We start from the raw sequence: 18042 nt of genomic DNA on the forward strand, positions 1-18042 counted from the left end.
TAAGAGTTTCTCCTACAATCAGTTCCATTTTTGCTAGATGAACGAACGTCTCGCCACATGCTAAGTTCTTAGAGATAACTGTGTGTGAAAACCTTCCTTCACCTAGCTTGCTGGGAACACAAAGTTTCTTTTCAGATGCAAACTACAGTCCATACATATATATGGGGATGTAATAGCTCCAACTCAGTTTTACAGTGAAAACTGCAGGAACTTCAAAAACGCACTCTGAAACAGACTGAGAAACCAGAGTAAAAGTTTCTCCTCAAACTTTTCCTATTGTGCTAGATGAACGAACGTCTCTCCCCATGCTCAGTTATGAGATATAATTGTGTGTGAAAGCCGTCCTTCACCTAGCTTGTTGGGAAAAGAGTTTCTTTTCAGTAGCAAATTAATTTCCATACATAAATATGGGTAGGTACTAGATAAAACTCTGTTTTACAGTGAAACCTGCAGGAACATCAAACCGGCACTGGGAAACAGACTGAGAAACCAGAGTAAGAGTTTCTTCTGTAACCCGTTCCCTTTATGATAGATGAACGAAAGTCTCTCCACATGCTCAGTTCTGAGAGATAATTATGTGTGAAAGCCGTCCTTCACCTATCTTGTTGGGAATACAACGTTTCTTTTAAGTGGGAAACTACACTCCATATATATATATGGGGAGGTACTAGCTCCAAGTCGGTTTTACAGTGAAAAATTCAGGAACTTCAAACCGACACTGGGAAACTGACAAACCAGAGTAAATTTTTTTCCTGCAGAGTTTCCTTTGTGCTAGATGAACGAACGTCTCTCCACATGCTCAGTTCAGAGAGATAATTGTGTGTGAAAGCCGTCCTTCAACTATCTTGTTGGGAACACAAAGATTCTTTTCACTTGCAAAGTACATTCCGTAGATATATATTGGTAGGTAGAAGATCCAACTCGGTTTTACAGTGAAAACTGCTGGAAATTGAAACCGGTACTAGGAAACAGCCTGAGAGACCAGAGTAATATTTTCTCCTGCAATCCATTCCCTTTGTGCTATATGAACGAACGTCTCTCCACATGCTCAGTTCTGAGTGATAAGTGTGTGTCAAAGCCGTTCTTCACCTAGCTTGTAGGGAGCACAAAGTGTCTTTTAATTTGCAATCTACACTCCATTCATGTATAATGGGAGTTACTAGCTCCAACTCGATTTTACAGTGAAAACTGCAGGAACTTCAAACCGGCAAGAGGAAACAGACTGAGAAACCAGAGTAAGGGTTTTTCCTGCAACCCGTTCCATTTGGGTTAGGTGAACGAACGTCTCTCCACATGTTCAGTTCTGAGAGATTACTGTGTGTGAAAGCCTTCCTTCACCTAGCTTCTTGGGAACAAAAATTTTCTTTTCAGTTGCAAACTACACTCCATACATATATATGGGGAGGTACATGCTCTACCTCACTTTTACAGTGAAAACTGCAGGAACTTCAAACCGACAAGAGGAAACAGACTGAGAAACCAGAGTAAGGGTTTTTCCTGCAACCCGTTCCATTTGGGTTAGGTGAACGAACGTGTCTCCACATGTTCAGTTCTGAGAGATAACAGTGTGTGAAAGCCTTCCTTCACCTAGCTTGTTGGGAACACAAAGTTTCTTTTCAGTTGCAAACTACACTCCATACATATATATGGGGAGGTACATGCTCTAACTCACTTTTACAGTGAAAACTGCTGGAACTTCAAACCGTCACTAGGAAACAGAATGAGAAACCATAGTAAGAGTTTCTCCTGCAACACGTTACCTTTGTGCTAGATGAACGAACGTCTCTCCACATGCTCAGTTCAGAGATATAATTGTGTGTGAAAGCCGTCCTTCACCTAGCTTGTTGGGAACACAGTTTCTTTTCAGTAGCAAACTACTTTCCATACATAAATATGGGTAGGTACAAGATCCACCTCGGTTTTACAGTGAAAACTGCAGGAACTTCAAACCGTCACTAGAAAACAGACTGATAAACCAGAGTAAGAGTTTCCCTGTAACCCGATCCTTTTGTGCTAGATGAATGAACGTCTCTCCACATGCTCAGTTTTAGAGATAAGTGTGTGTGAAAGCCGTATTTCACATAGCTTGATGGGAACAAAATGTTTCTTTTCAGTTGCAAACTTCAGTACATGCATATATAATGGGAGTTACTAGCTCCAACTCGGTTTTACAGTGTAAACTGCAGGAACTTCAAACAGGCACTAGGAAACAGACTGAGGAATTCAGAGTAAAATTTTCTCCTGCAAACCTTTCCTATTGTGCTAGATGAATGATCTTCTCTCCACATGATCATTTCTGAGAGATAAATGTGTGTGAAAGCCGACCTTCACCTAACTTGTTGGGAACACAGTTTCTTTTCAGTAAAATTTACATTCCATACATATATATGGGTAGGTACCAGATCCAACTCGCTTTTATAGAGAAAACTCTAGGAACTTCAAACCGGCACTGGGAAACAGACTGAGAATCCAGAGTAAGAGTTTCTTCTGTAAACCGTTCCCTTTGTGATAGATGAACGAAAGTCTCTCCACATGCTCAGTTCTGAGAGATAACTGTGTGTGAAAACCTTCCTTCACATAGATTGCTGGGAACACAAACATTCTTTTCTGTTGCAAACTACATTCCATACATATATATGGGGAGGTACAAGCTCCAACTCAGTTTTACAGTGAAAACTGCAGGAACTTCAAACCTGCGCTAGGAAACAGACTGAGAGACCAGAGTAAAAGTTTCTCCTGAAACCCGATTCTTTCTGCTTGATGAACGAACGTCTCTCCACAAGCTCAGTTCTGAGAGGTAATTGGGTGTGAAAGCCGTAATCACCTAGCTTTTTGGGAACACAAACATTCTTTTCAGTTGCAAACTCCACTCCATACATATATATGGGGAGGTACTAGCTCCAACTCGGTTTTATAGAGAAAATTCTAGGAACTTAAAACTGGCAGGAGGAAACAGACTGAGAAACCAGAGTAAGAGTTTCTCCTACAACCAGTTCCATTTGTGCTAGATGAACGAACGTCTCGCCACATGCTCAGTTCTTAGAGATAACTGTGTGTGAAAACCTTCCTTCACCTAGCTTGCTGGGAACACAAAGTTTCTTTTCAGATGCAAACTACACTCCATACATATATATGGGGATGTAATAGCTCCAACTCAGTTTTACAGTGAAAACTGCAGGAACTTCAAAAAGGCACTCTGAAACAGACTGAGAAACCAGAGTAAAAGTTTCTCCTCAAATTTTCCTATTGTGCTAGATGAACGAACGTCTCTCCCCATGCTCAGTTATGAGATATAATTGTGTGTGAAAGCCGTCCTTCACCTAGCTTGTTGGGAAAAGTGTTTCTTTTAAGTAGCAATTTAATTTCCATACATAAATATGGGTAGGTACTAGATCCAACTCTGTTTTACAGTGAAACCTGCAGGAACATCAAACCGGCACTGGGAAACAGACTGAGAAACCAGAGTAAGAGTTTCTTCTGTAACCCGTTCCCTTTATGATAGATGAACGAAAGTCTCTCCACATGCTCAGTTCTGAGAGAAAATTATGTGTGAAAGCCGTCCTTCACCTATCTTGTTGGGAACACAACGTTTCTTTTAAGTGGCAAACTACACTCCCTATATATATATGGGGAGGTACTAGCTCCAAGTCTGTTTTACAGTGAAAAATTCAGGAACTTCAAACCGACACTGGGAAACTGACAAACCAGAGTAAATTTTTTTCCTGCAAAGAGTTTCCTTTGTGCTAGATGAACGAACGTCTCTCCACATGCTCAGTTCAGAGAGATAATTGTGTTTGAAAGCCGTCCTTCAACAAGCTTGTTGGGAACACAAAGTTTCTTTAAGTGACAAACTACACTCCATATATATTTATGGGGAGGTACTAGGTCCAACTCGGTTTTACAGTGAAAACTGCAGGAAATTCAAACCAGCACTAGGAAACAGACTGAGAAAGCCGAGAAAAAGTTTCTCCTGCAAACCGGTCCCTTTGTGCTAGGTGAACGATCGTCTTTCCACATGCTCAGTTCAGAGATAAGTGTGTGTGAAAGCCGTCCTTCAACTATCTTGTTGGGAACACAAAGATTCTTTTCACTTGCAAAGTACATTCCGTAGATATATATGGGTAGGTAGAAGATCCAAATCGGTTTTACAGTGAAAACTTAAGGAACATCAAAAAGGCACTAGGAAACTTACTGAAAAAACAGAGAAAGAGTTTCTCCTGTAACCCGTTCCCAATTTGATAGATGAATGAACGTCTCTCCACTTGCTCAGTTCTTAGAGATAATTGTGTGTCAAAGCCGTCCTTCACTTAGCTTGTTGGGAACACAAAGTTTCTTTTCAGTTGCAAACTCTACTCCATACATATATATGGGAAGGTACTGGCACCAACTCGGTTTTACAGTGAAAACTGCTGGAAATTGAAACCGGCACTAGGAAACAGCCTGAGAGACCAGAGTAATATTTTCTCCTGCAAACCATTCCCTTTGTGCTATATGAACGAACGTCTCTCCACATGCTCAGTTCTGAGAGATAAGTGTGTGTCAAAGCCGTTCTTCACCTAGCTTGTAGGGAGCACAAAGTGTCTTTTAATTTGCAATCTACACTCCATTCATGTATAATGGGAGTTACTAGCTCCAACTCGATTTTACAGTGAAAACTGCAGGAACTTCAAACCGGCAAGAGGAAACAGACTGAGAAACCAGAGTAAGGGTTTTTCCTGCAACCCGTTCCATTTGGGTTAGGTGAACGAACGTCTCTCCACATGTTCAGTTCTGAGAGATTACTGTGTGTGAAAGCCTTCCTTCACCTAGCTTGTTGGGAACAAAAACTTTCTTTTCAGTTGCAAACTACACTCCATACATATATATGGGTGGTACATGCTCTAACTCACTTTTACAGTGAAAACTGCTGGAACTTCAAAGCGTCACTTGGAAACAGAGTGAGAAACCATAGTAAGAGTTTCTCCTGCAACACGTTATCTTTGTGTTAGATGAACGAAAGTCTCTCCACATGCTCAGTTCAGAGATATAATTGTGTGTGAAAGCCGTCCTTCACCTAACTTTTTGGGAACACAAAGTTTCTTTTCAGTTGCAATAATCACTCCATACACATATATGGGAAAATACAAGCTCCAACTCGGTTTTACTCTGAAAAATGCAGTAACTTCAAACCAGCACTAGAAAACAGACTGAGAAACCAGAGAAAGTGTTTCTCCTGCACGCCATTCCCTTTGTGCTAGGTGAACTAACGTCTCTACACATGCTCAGTTCTGAGACTAAAGTGTGTGTGAATGCCGTCCTTCACCTAGCTTTTTGGGAACACAAAGTTTCTTTTAAGTTGCAAACTACAATCCACACTTATATATGGGTAAGTACTAGCTCCAACTCGGATTTACAGTGAAAACTGCAGGAACTTCAAACCGGCACTAGGAAAAGACTGAGAAACCAGAGAATAAGTTTCTCCTGCAAACATTTCCCCTTGTGTTAGATGAACAAAAGTCTCTACACATGCTCAGTTCTGAGAGATAAGTGTGTGGGAAAGCCGTCCTTCACTTAGCTTGTTGGGAACACAAAGTTTCTTTTCAGTTGCAAACTACACTCCATACATAAATATAGAGAGGTACAAGCTCCAACTCTGTTTTAAAGTGAAAACTGCAGAATCTTCAAACTGGCACTTGAAAACAGACTGAGAAACCAGAGTAAAACTTTCTCCTGCAACCATTTCCCCTTGTGTTAGATGAACGAACGTCTCACCACATGCTCAGTTCTGAGTGATAAGTGTGTGTGAAATCCGTAATTCACATAGCTTGTTGGGAATACAAATTTCCTTTTCAGTTGCAAACTATACTCCATATATATATATAGGGAGGTACTAGCTCTAACTCGGTTTTACAGTAAAAACTGCAAGAACTTCACAATGGCACTAGGAAACAGACGGAGAAACCAGAGAAATAGATTCTCCTGCACCCCGTTCACTTTGTGCTATGTGAACTAAAGTCTCTCCACATGCTCAGTTCTGAGAATTAAGTGTGTGTGAAAGCCGTCCTTCACTTAGTTGTTGTGAACACAAAGTTTCTTTTCAGTTGCAAACTACACTCCATACATATATATGGGTAGGTACTAGATCCAACTCGGTTTTATAGTGAAAACTCTAGGAACTTCAAAAAGACACTAGGAAAAAGACTGAGAAACCAGAGTAAGAGTTTCTCCTGTTACCCGTTCCCTTATTGCTAGATGAACGAACGTCTCTCCACATGCTCAGTTCTTAGAGATAAGTGTGTGTGAAAACCTTCCTTCACCTAGCTTGCTGGGAACACAAAGTTACTTTTCATTTGCATAATACACTCCATATATTTATATGGGGAGGTACTATCTCCAACTCAGTTTTACAGTGAAAACTGCAGGAACTTCAAACCTGCGCTAGGAAACAGACTGAGAGACCAGAGTAAAAGTTTCTCCTGAAACCCGATTCTTTCTGCTTGATGAACGAACGTCTCTCCACAAGCTCAGTTCTGAGAGGTAATTGGGTGTGAAAGCCGTAATCACCTAGCTTTTTGGGAACACAAACATTCTTTTCAGTTGCAAACTCCACTCCATACATATATATGGGGAGGTACTAGCTCCAACTCGGTTTTATAGAGAAAATTCTAGGAACTTAAAACTGGCAGGAGGAAACAGACTGAGAAACCAGAGTAAGAGTTTCTCCTACAATCAGTTCCATTTTTGCTAGATGAACGAACGTCTCGCCACATGCTAAGTTCTTAGAGATAACTGTGTGTGAAAACCTTCCTTCACCTAGCTTGCTGGGAACACAAAGTTTCTTTTCAGATGCAAACTACAGTCCATACATATATATGGGGATGTAATAGCTCCAACTCAGTTTTACAGTGAAAACTGCAGGAACTTCAAAAACGCACTCTGAAACAGACTGAGAAACCAGAGTAAAAGTTTCTCCTCAAACTTTTCCTATTGTGCTAGATGAACGAACGTCTCTCCCCATGCTCAGTTATGAGATATAATTGTGTGTGAAAGCCGTCCTTCACCTAGCTTGTTGGGAAAAGAGTTTCTTTTCAGTAGCAAATTAATTTCCATACATAAATATGGGTAGGTACTAGATAAAACTCTGTTTTACAGTGAAACCTGCAGGAACATCAAACCGGCACTGGGAAACAGACTGAGAAACCAGAGTAAGAGTTTCTTCTGTAACCCGTTCCCTTTATGATAGATGAACGAAAGTCTCTCCACATGCTCAGTTCTGAGAGATAATTATGGGTGAAAGCCGTCCTTCACCTATCTTGTTGGGAATACAACGTTTCTTTTAAGTGGCAAACTACACTCCATATATATATATGGGGAGGTACTAGCTCCAAGTCGGTTTTACATTGAAAAATTCAGGAACTTCAAACCGACACTGGGAAACTGACAAACCAGAGTAAATTTTTTTCCTGCAGAGTTTCCTTTGTGCTAGATGAACGAACGTCTCTCCACATGCTCAGTTCAGAGAGATAATTGTGTGTGAAAGCCGTCCTTCAACTATCTTGTTGGGAACACAAAGATTCTTTTCACTTGCAAAGTACATTCCGTAGATATATATGGGTAGGTAGAAGATCCAACTCGGTTTTACAGTGAAAACTGCTGGAAATTGAAACCGGTTCTAGGAAACAGCCTGAGAGACCAGAGTAATATTTTCTCCTGCAATCCATTCCCTTTGTGCTATATGAACGAACGTCTCTCCACATGCTCAGTTCTGAGTGATAAGTGTGTGTCAAAGCCGTTCTTCACCTAGCTTGTAGGGAGCACAAAGTGTCTTTTAATTTGCAATCTACACTCCATTCATGTATAATGGGAGTTACTAGCTCCAACTCGATTTTACAGTGAAAACTGCAGGAACTTCAAACCGGCAAGAGGAAACAGACTGAGAAACCAGAGTAAGGGTTTTTCCTGCAACCCGTTCCATTTGGGTTAGGTGAACGAACGTCTCTCCACATGTTCAGTTCTGAGAGATTACTGTGTGTGAAAGCCTTCCTTCACCTAGCTTCTTGGGAACAAAAATTTTCTTTTCAGTTGCAAACTACACTCCATACATATATATGGGGAGGTACATGCTCTAACTCACTTTTACAGTGAAAACTGCAGGAACTTCAAACCGACAAGAGGAAACAGACTGAGAAACCAGAGTAAGGGTTTTTCCTGCAACCCGTTCCATTTGGGTTAGGTGAACGAACGTGTCTCCACATGTTCAGTTCTGAGAGATAACAGTGTGTGAAAGCCTTCCTTCACCTAGCTTGTTGGGAACACAAAGTTTCTTTTCAGTTGAAAACTACACTCCATACATATATATGGGGAGGTACATGCTCTAACTCACTTTTACAGTGAAAACTGCTGGAACTTCATACCGTCACTAGGAAACAGAATGAGAAACCATAGTAAGAGTTTCTCCTGCAACACGTTACCTTTGTGCTAGATGAACGAACGTCTCTCCACATGCTCAGTTCAGAGATATAATTGTGTGTGAAAGCCGTCCTTCACCTAGCTTGTTGGGAACACAGTTTCTTTTCAGTAGCAAACTACTTTCCATACATAAATATGGGTAGGTACAAGATCCACCTCGGTTTTACAGTGAAAACTGCAGGAACTTCAAACCGTCACTAGAAAACAGACTGATAAACCAGAGTAAGAGTTTCCCTGTAACCCGATCCTTTTGTGCTAGATGAATGAACGTCTCTCCACATGCTCAGTTTTAGAGATAAGTGTGTGTGAAAGCCGTATTTCACATAGCTTGATGGGAACAAAATGTTTCTTTTCAGTTGCAAACTTCAGTACATGCATATATAATGGGAGTTACTAGCTCCAACTCGGTTTTACAGTGTAAACTGCAGGAACTTCAAACAGGCACTAGGAAACAGACTGAGGAATTCAGAGTAAAATTTTCTCCTGCAAACCTTTCCTATTGTGCTAGATGAATGATCTTCTCTCCACATGATAATTTCTGAGAGATAAATGTGTGTGAAAGCCGACCTTCACCTAACTTGTTGGGAACACAGTTTCTTTTCAGTAAAATTTACATTCCATACATATATATGGGTAGGTACCAGATCCAACTCGCTTTTATAGAGAAAACTCTAGGAACTTCAAACCGGCACTGGGAAACAGACTGAGAAACCAGAGTAAGAGTTTCTCCTACAACCAGTTCCATTTGTGCTAGATGAACGAAAGTCTCGCCACATGCTCAGTTCTTAGAGATAACTGTGTGTGAAAACCTTCCTTCACCTAGCTTGCTGGGAACACAAAGTTTCTTTTCAGATGCAAACTACAGTCCATACATATATATGGGGATGTAATAGCTCCAACTCAGTTTTACAGTGAAAACTGCAGGAACTTCAAAAAGGCACTCTGAAACAGACTGAGAAACCAGAGTAAAAGTTTCTCCTCAAACTTTTCCTATTGTGCTAAATGAACGAACGTCTCTCCCCATGCTCCGTTATGAGATATAATTGTGTGTGAAAGCCGTCCTTCACCTAGCTTGTTGGGAAAAGTGTTTCTTTTAAGTAGCAATTTAATTTCCATACATAAATATGGGTAGGTACTAGATCCAACTCTGTTTTACAGTGAAACCTGCAGGAACATCAAACCGGCACTGGGAAACAGACTGAGAAACCAGAGTAAGAGTTTCTTCTGTAACCCGTTCCCTTTATGATAGATGAACGAAAGTCTCTCCACATGCTCAGTTCTGAGAGAAAATTATGTGTGAAAGCCGTCCTTCACCTATCTTGTTGGGAACACAACGTTTCTTTTAAGTGGCAAAATACACTCCCTATATATATATGGGGAGGTACTAGCTCCAAGTCTGTTTTACAGTGAAAAATTCAGGAACTTCAAACCGACACTGGGAAACTGACAAACCAGAGTAAATTTTTTTCCTGCAAAGAGTTTCCTTTGTGCTAGATGAACGAACGTCTCTCCACATGCTCAGTTCAGAGAGATAATTGTGTTTGAAAGCCGTCCTTCAACAAGCTTGTTGGGAACACAAAGTTTCTTTAAGTGACAAACTACACTCCATATATATTTATGGGGAGGTACTAGGTCCAACTCGGTTTTACAGTGAAAACTGCAGGAAATTCAAACCAGCACTAGGAAACAGACTGAGAAAGCCGAGAAAAAGTTTCTCCTGCAAACCGGTCCCTTTGTGCTAGGTGAACGATCGTCTTTCCACATGCTCAGTTCAGAGATAAGTGTGTGTGAAAGCCGTCCTTCAACTATCTTGTTGGGAACACAAAGATTCTTTTCACTTGCAAAGTACATTCCGTAGATATATATGGGTAGGTAGAAGATCCAAATCGGTTTTACAGTGAAAACTTAAGGAACATCAAAAAGGCACTAGGAAACTTACTGAAAAAACAGAGAAAGAGTTTCTCCTGTAACCCGTTCCCAATTTGATAGATGAATGAACGTCTCTCCACTTGCTCAGTTCTTAGAGATAATTGTGTGTCAAAGCCGTCCTTCACTTAGCTTGTTGGGAACACAAAGTTTCTTTTCAGTTGCAAACTCTACTCCATACATATATATGGGAAGGTACTGGCACCAACTCGGTTTTACAGTGAAAACTGCTGGAAATTGAAACCGGCACTAGGAAACAGCCTGAGAGACCAGAGTAATATTTTCTCCTGCAAACCATTCCCTTTGTGCTATATGAACGAACGTCTCTCCACATGCTCAGTTCTGAGAGATAAGTGTGTGTCAAAGCCGTTCTTCACCTAGCTTGTAGGGAGCACAAAGTGTCTTTTAATTTGCAATCTACACTCCATTCATGTATAATGGGAGTTACTAGCTCCAACTCGATTTTACAGTGAAAACTGCAGGAACTTCAAACCGGCAAGAGGAAACAGACTGAGAAACCAGAGTAAGGGTTTTTCCTGCAACCCGTTCCATTTGGGTTAGGTGAACGAACGTCTCTCCACATGTTCAGTTCTGAGAGATTACTGTGTGTGAAAGCCTTCCTTCACCTAGCTTGTTGGGAACAAAAACTTTCTTTTCAGTTGCAAACTACACTCCATACATATATATGGGTGGTACATGCTCTAACTCACTTTTACAGTGAAAACTGCTGGAACTTCAAAGCGTCACTTGGAAACAGAGTGAGAAACCATAGTAAGAGTTTCTCCTGCAACACGTTATCTTTGTGTTAGATGAACGAAAGTCTCTCCACATGCTCAGTTCAGAGATATAATTGTGTGTGAAAGCCGTCCTTCACCTAACTTTTTGGGAACACAAAGTTTCTTTTCAGTTGCAATAATCACTCCATACACATATATGGGAAAATACAAGCTCCAACTCGGTTTTACTCTGAAAAATGCAGTAACTTCAAACCAGCACTAGAAAACAGACTGAGAAACCAGAGAAAGTGTTTCTCCTGCACGCCATTCCCTTTGTGCTAGGTGAACTAACGTCTCTACACATGCTCAGTTCTGAGACTAAAGTGTGTGTGAATGCCGTCCTTCACCTAGCTTTTTGGGAACACAAAGTTTCTTTTAAGTTGCAAACTACAATCCACACTTATATATGGGTAAGTACTAGCTCCAACTCGGATTTACAGTGAAAACTGCAGGAACTTCAAACCGGCACTAGGAAAAGACTGAGAAACCAGAGAATAAGTTTCTCCTGCAAACATTTCCCCTTGTGTTAGATGAACAAAAGTCTCTACACATGCTCAGTTCTGAGAGATAAGTGTGTGGGAAAGCCGTCCTTCACTTAGCTTGTTGGGAACACAAAGTTTCTTTTCAGTTGCAAACTACACTCCATACATAAATATAGAGAGGTACAAGCTCCAACTCTGTTTTAAAGTGAAAACTGCAGAATCTTCAAACTGGCACTTGAAAACAGACTGAGAAACCAGAGTAAAACTTTCTCCTGCAACCATTTCCCCTTGTGTTAGATGAACGAACGTCTCACCACATGCTCAGTTCTGAGTGATAAGTGTGTGTGAAATCCGTAATTCACATAGCTTGTTGGGAATACAAATTTCCTTTTCAGTTGCAAACTATACTCCATATATATATATAGGGAGGTACTAGCTCTAACTCGGTTTTACAGTAAAAACTGCAAGAACTTCACAATGGCACTAGGAAACAGACGGAGAAACCAGAGAAAGAGATTCTCCTGCACCCCGTTCACTTTGTGCTATGTGAACTAAAGTCTCTCCACATGCTCAGTTCTGAGAATTAAGTGTGTGTGAAAGCCGTCCTTCACTTAGTTGTTGTGAACACAAAGTTTCTTTTCAGTTGCAAACTACACTCCATACATATATATGGGTAGGTACTAGATCCAACTCGGTTTTATAGTGAAAACTCTAGGAACTTCAAAAAGACACTAGGAAAAAGACTGAGAAACCAGAGTAAGAGTTTCTCCTGTTACCCGTTCCCTTATTGCTAGATGAACGAACGTCTCTCCACATGCTCAGTTCTTAGAGATAAGTGTGTGTGAAAACCTTCCTTCACCTAGCTTGCTGGGAACACAAAGTTACTTTTCATTTGCATAATACACTCCATATATTTATATGGGGAGGTACTATCTCCAACTCAGTTTTACAGTGAAAACTGCAGGAACTTCAAACTTGCGCTAGGAAACAGACTGAGAGACCAGAGTAAAAGTTTCTCCTGAAACCCGATTCTTTCTGCTTGATGAACGAACGTCTCTCCACATGCTCAGTTCAGAGAGATAATTGTGTGTGAAAGCCGTCCTTCAACTATCTTGTTGGGAACACAAAGATTCTTTTCACTTGCAAAGTACATTCCGTAGATATATATGGTTAGGTAGAAGATCCAACTCGGTTTTACAGTGAAAACTGCTGGAAATTGAAACCGGTACTAGGAAACAGCCTGAGAGACCTGAGTAATATTTTCTCCTACAAACCATTCCCTTTGTGCTATATGAACGAACGTCTCTCCACATGCTCAGTTCTGAGTGATAAGTGTGTGTCAAAGCCGTTCTTCACCTAGCTTGTAGGGAGCACAAAGTGTCTTTTAATTTGCAATCTACACTCCATTCATGTATAATGGGAGTTACAAGCTCCAACTCGATTTTACAGTGAAAACTTCAGGAACTTCAAACCGGCAAGAGGAAACAGACTGAGAAACCAGAGTAAGGGTTTTTCCTGCAACCCGTTCCATTTGGGTTAGGTGAACGAACGTCTCTCCACATGTTCAGTTCTGAGAGATTACTGTGTGTGAAAGCCTTCCTTCACCTAGCTTCTTGGGAACAAAAATTTTCTTTTCAGTTGCAAACTACACTCCATACATATATATGGGGAGGTACATGCTCTAACTCACTTTTACAGTGAAAACTGCAGGAACTTCAAACCGACAAGAGGAAACAGACTGAGAAACCAGAGTAAGGGTTTTTCCTGCAACCCGTTCCATTTGGGTTAGGTGAACGAACGTGTCTCCACATGTTCAGTTCTGAGAGATAACAGTGTGTGAAAGCCTTCCTTCAACTAGCTTGTTGGGAACACAAAGTTTCTTTTCAGTTGCAAACTACACTCCATACATATATATGGGGAGGTACATGCTCTAACTCACTTTTACAGTGAAAACTGCTGGAACTTCAAACCGTCACTAGGAAACAGAATGAGAAACCATAGTAAGAATTTCTCCTGCAACACGTTACCTTTGTGCTAGATGAACGAACGTCTCTCCACATGCTCAGTTCAGAGATATAATTGTGTGTGAAAGCCGTCCTTCACCTAACTTTTTGGGAACACAAAGTTTCTTTTAAGTTGCAAACTACAATCCACACTTATATATAGGGTAAGTACTAGCTCCAACTCGGATTTACAGTGAAAACTGCAGGAACTTCAAACCGGCACTAGGAAAAGACTGAGAAACCAGAGAATAAGTTTCTCCTGCAAACATTTCCCCTTGTGTTAGATGAACAAAAGTCTCTACACATGCTCAGTTCTGAGAGATAAGTGTGTGGGAAAGCCGTCCTTCACTTAGCTTGTTGGGAACACAAAGTTTCTTTTCAGTTGCAAACTACACTCCATACATAAATATAGAGAGGTACAAGCTCCAACTCTGTTTTAAAGTGAAAACTGCAGAATCTTCAAACTGGCACTTGAAAACAGACTGAGAAACCAGAGTAAAACTTTCTCCTGCAACCATTTCCCCTTGTGTTAGATGAACGAACGTCTCACCACATGCTCAGTTCTGAGTGATAAGTGTGTGTGAAATCCGTAATTCACATAGCTTGTTGGGAATACAAATTTCCTTTTCAGTTGCAAACTATACTCCATATATATATATAGGGAGGTACTAGCTCTAACTCGGTTTTACAGTAAAAACTGCAAGAACTTCACAATGGCACTAGGAAACAGACGGAGAAACCAGAGAAAGAGATTCTCCTGCACCCCGTTCACTTTGTGCTATGTGAACTAAAGTCTCTCCACATGCTCAGTTCTGAGAATTAAGTGTGTGTGAAAGCCGTCCTTCACTTAGTTGTTGTGAACACAAAGTTTCTTTTCAGTTGCAAACTACACTCCATACATATATATGGGTAGGTACTAGATCCAACTCGGTTTTATAGTGAAAACTCTAGGAACTTCAAAAAGACACTAGGAAAAAGACTGAGAAACCAGAGTAAGAGTTTCTCCTGTTACCCGTTCACTTATTGCTAGATGAACGAACGTCTCTCCACATGCTCAGTTCTTAGAGATAAGTGTGTGTGAAAACCTTCCTTCACCTAGCTTGCTGGGAACACAAAGTTACTTTTCATTTGCATAATACACTCCATATATTTATATGGGGAGGTACTATCTCCAACTCAGTTTTACAGTGAAAACTGCAGGAACTTCAAACCTGCGCTAGGAAACAGACTGAGAGACCAGAGTAAAAGTTTCTCCTGAAACCCGATTCTTTCTGCTTGATGAACGAACGTCTCTCCACAAGCTCAGTTCTGAGAGGTAATTGGGTGTGAAAGCCGTAATCACCTAGCTTTTTGGGAACACAAACATTCTTTTCAGTTGCAAACTCCACTCCATACATATATATGGGGAGGTACTAGCTCCAACTCGGTTTTATAGAGAAAATTCTAGGAACTTAAAACTGGCAGGAGGAAACAGACTGAGAAACCAGAGTAAGATTTTCTCCTACAATCAGTTCCATTTTTGCTAGATGAACGAACGTCTCGCCACATGCTAAGTTCTTAGAGATAACTGTGTGTGAAAACCTTCCTTCACCTAGCTTGCTGGGAACACAAAGTTTCTTTTCAGATGCAAACTACAGTCCATACATATATATGGGGATGTAATAGCTCCAACTCAGTTTTACAGTGAAAACTGCAGGAACTTCAAAAACGCACTCTGAAACAGACTGAGAAACCAGAGTAAAAGTTTCTCCTCAAACTTTTCCTATTGTGCTAGATGAACGAACGTCTCTCCCCATGCTCAGTTATGAGATATAATTGTGTGTGAAAGCCGTCCTTCACCTAGCTTGTTGGGAAAAGAGTTTCTTTTCAGTAGCAAATTAATTTCCATACATAAATATGGGTAGGTACTAGATAAAACTCTGTTTTACAGTGAAACCTGCAGGAACATCAAACCGGCACTGGGAAACAGACTGAGAAACCAGAGTAAGAGTTTCTTCTGTAACCCGTTCCCTTTATGATAGATGAATGAAAGTCTCTCCACATGCTCAGTTCTGAGAGATAATTATGTGTGAAAGCCGTCCTTCACCTATCTTGTTGGGAATACAACGTTTCTTTTAAGTGGCAAACTACACTCCATATATATATATGGGGAGGTACTAGCTCCAAGTCTGTTTTACAGTGAAAAATTCAGGAACTTCAAACCGACACTGGGAAACTGACAAACCAGAGTAAATTTTTTTCCTGCAGAGTTTCCTTTGTGCTAGATGAACGAACGTCTCTCCACATGCTCAGTTCAGAGAGATAATTGTGTGTGAAAGCCGTCCTTCAACTATCTTGTTGGGAACACAAAGATTCTTTTCACTTGCAAAGTACATTCCGTAGATATATATGGGTAGGTAGAAGATCCAACTCGGTTTTACAGTGAAAACTGCTGGAAATTGAAACCGGTACTAGGAAACAGCCTGAGAGACCAGAGTAATATTTTCTCCTGCAAACCATTCCCTTTGTGCTATATGAACGAACGTCTCTCCACATGCTCAGTTCTGAGTGATAAGTGTGTGTCAAAGCCGTTCTTCACCTAGCTTGTAGGGAGCACAAAGTGTCTTTTAATTTGCAATCTACACTCCATTCATGTATAATGGGAGTTACAAGCTCCAACTCGATTTTACAGTGAAAACTTCAGGAACTTCAAACCGGCAAGAGGAAACAGACTGAGAAACCAGAGTAAGGGTTTTTCCTGCAACCCGTTCCATTTGGGTTAGGTGAACGAACGTCTCTCCACATGTTCAGTTCTGAGAGATTACTGTGTGTGAAAGCCTTCCTTCACCTAGCTTCTTGGGAACAAAAATTTTCTTTTCAGTTGCAAACTACACTCCATACATATATATGGGGAGGTACATGCTCTACCTCACTTTTACAGTGAAAACTGCAGGAACTTCAAACCGACAAGAGGAAACAGACTGAGAAACCAGAGTAAGGGTTTTTCCTGCAACCCGTTCCATTTGGGTTAGGTGAACGAACGTGTCTCCACATGTTCAGTTCTGAGAGATAACAGTGTGTGAAAGCCTTCCTTCACCTAGCTTGTTGGGAACACAAAGTTTCTTTTCAGTTGCAAACTACACTCCATACATATATATGGGGAGGTACATGCTCTAACTCACTTTTACAGTGAAAACTGCTGGAACTTCAAACCGTCACTAGGAAACAGAATGAGAAACCATAGTAAGAGTTTCTCCTGCAACACGTTACCTTTGTGCTAGATGAACGAACGTCTCTCCACATGCTCAGTTCAGAGATATAATTGTGTGTGAAAGCCGTCCTTCACCTAGCTTGTTGGGAACACAGTTTCTTTTCAGTAGCAAACTACTTTCCATACATAAATATGGGTAGGTACAAGATCCACCTCGGTTTTACAGTGAAAACTGCAGGAACTTCAAACCGTCACTAGAAAACAGACTGATAAACCAGAGTAAGAGTTTCCCTGTAACCCGATCCTTTTGTGCTAGATGAATGAACGTCTCTCCACATGCTCAGTTTTAGAGATAAGTGTGTGTGAAAGCCGTATTTCACATAGCTTGATGGGAACAAAATGTTTCTTTTCAGTTGCAAACTTCAGTACATGCATATATAATGGGAGTTACTAGCTCCAACTCGGTTTTACAGTGTAAACTGCAGGAACTTCAAACAGGCACTAGGAAACAGACTGAGGAATTCAGAGTAAAATTTTCTCCTGCAAACCTTTCCTATTGTGCTAGATGAATGATCTTCTCTCCACATGATCATTTCTGAGAGATAAATGTGTGTGAAAGCCGACCTTCACCTAACTTGTTGGGAACACAGTTTCTTTTCAGTAAAATTTACATTCCATACATATATATGGGTAGGTACCAGATCCAACTCGCTTTTATAGAGAAAACTCTAGGAACTTCAAACCGGCACTGGGAAACAGACTGAGAATCCAGAGTAAGAGTTTCTTTTGTAAACCGTTCCCTTTGTGATAGATGAACGAAAGTCTCTCCACATGCTCAGTTCTGAGAGATAACTGTGTGTGAAAACCTTCCTTCACATAGATTGCTGGGAACACAAACATTCTTTTCTGTTGCAAACTACATTCCATACATATATATGGGGAGGTACAAGCTCCAACTCAGTTTTAAAGTGAAAACTGCAGGAACTTCAAACCGGAACTAGGAAACAGACTGAGAGACCACAGTAAAATTTCCTCCTGCAATCCGATTACTTTGTGCTAGATGAACGAACGTCTCTCCACATGCTCAGTTCTGAGATAAGTGTGTGTGAAAGCCGTCCTTCAGCTATGTTGTTCTGAACGCAAAGATTCTTTTCAGTTGCAAACTACACTCATACAAGTATATGGGGAAGTACTAGCTCCAACTAGGTTTTTTAGTG

The sequence above is a fragment of the Camelus dromedarius genome, unplaced genomic scaffold, assembly GCF_036321535.1.
Source record: "Camelus dromedarius isolate mCamDro1 unplaced genomic scaffold, mCamDro1.pat HAP1_SCAFFOLD_195, whole genome shotgun sequence".
Lineage (NCBI taxonomy): Eukaryota > Metazoa > Chordata > Mammalia > Artiodactyla > Camelidae > Camelus > Camelus dromedarius.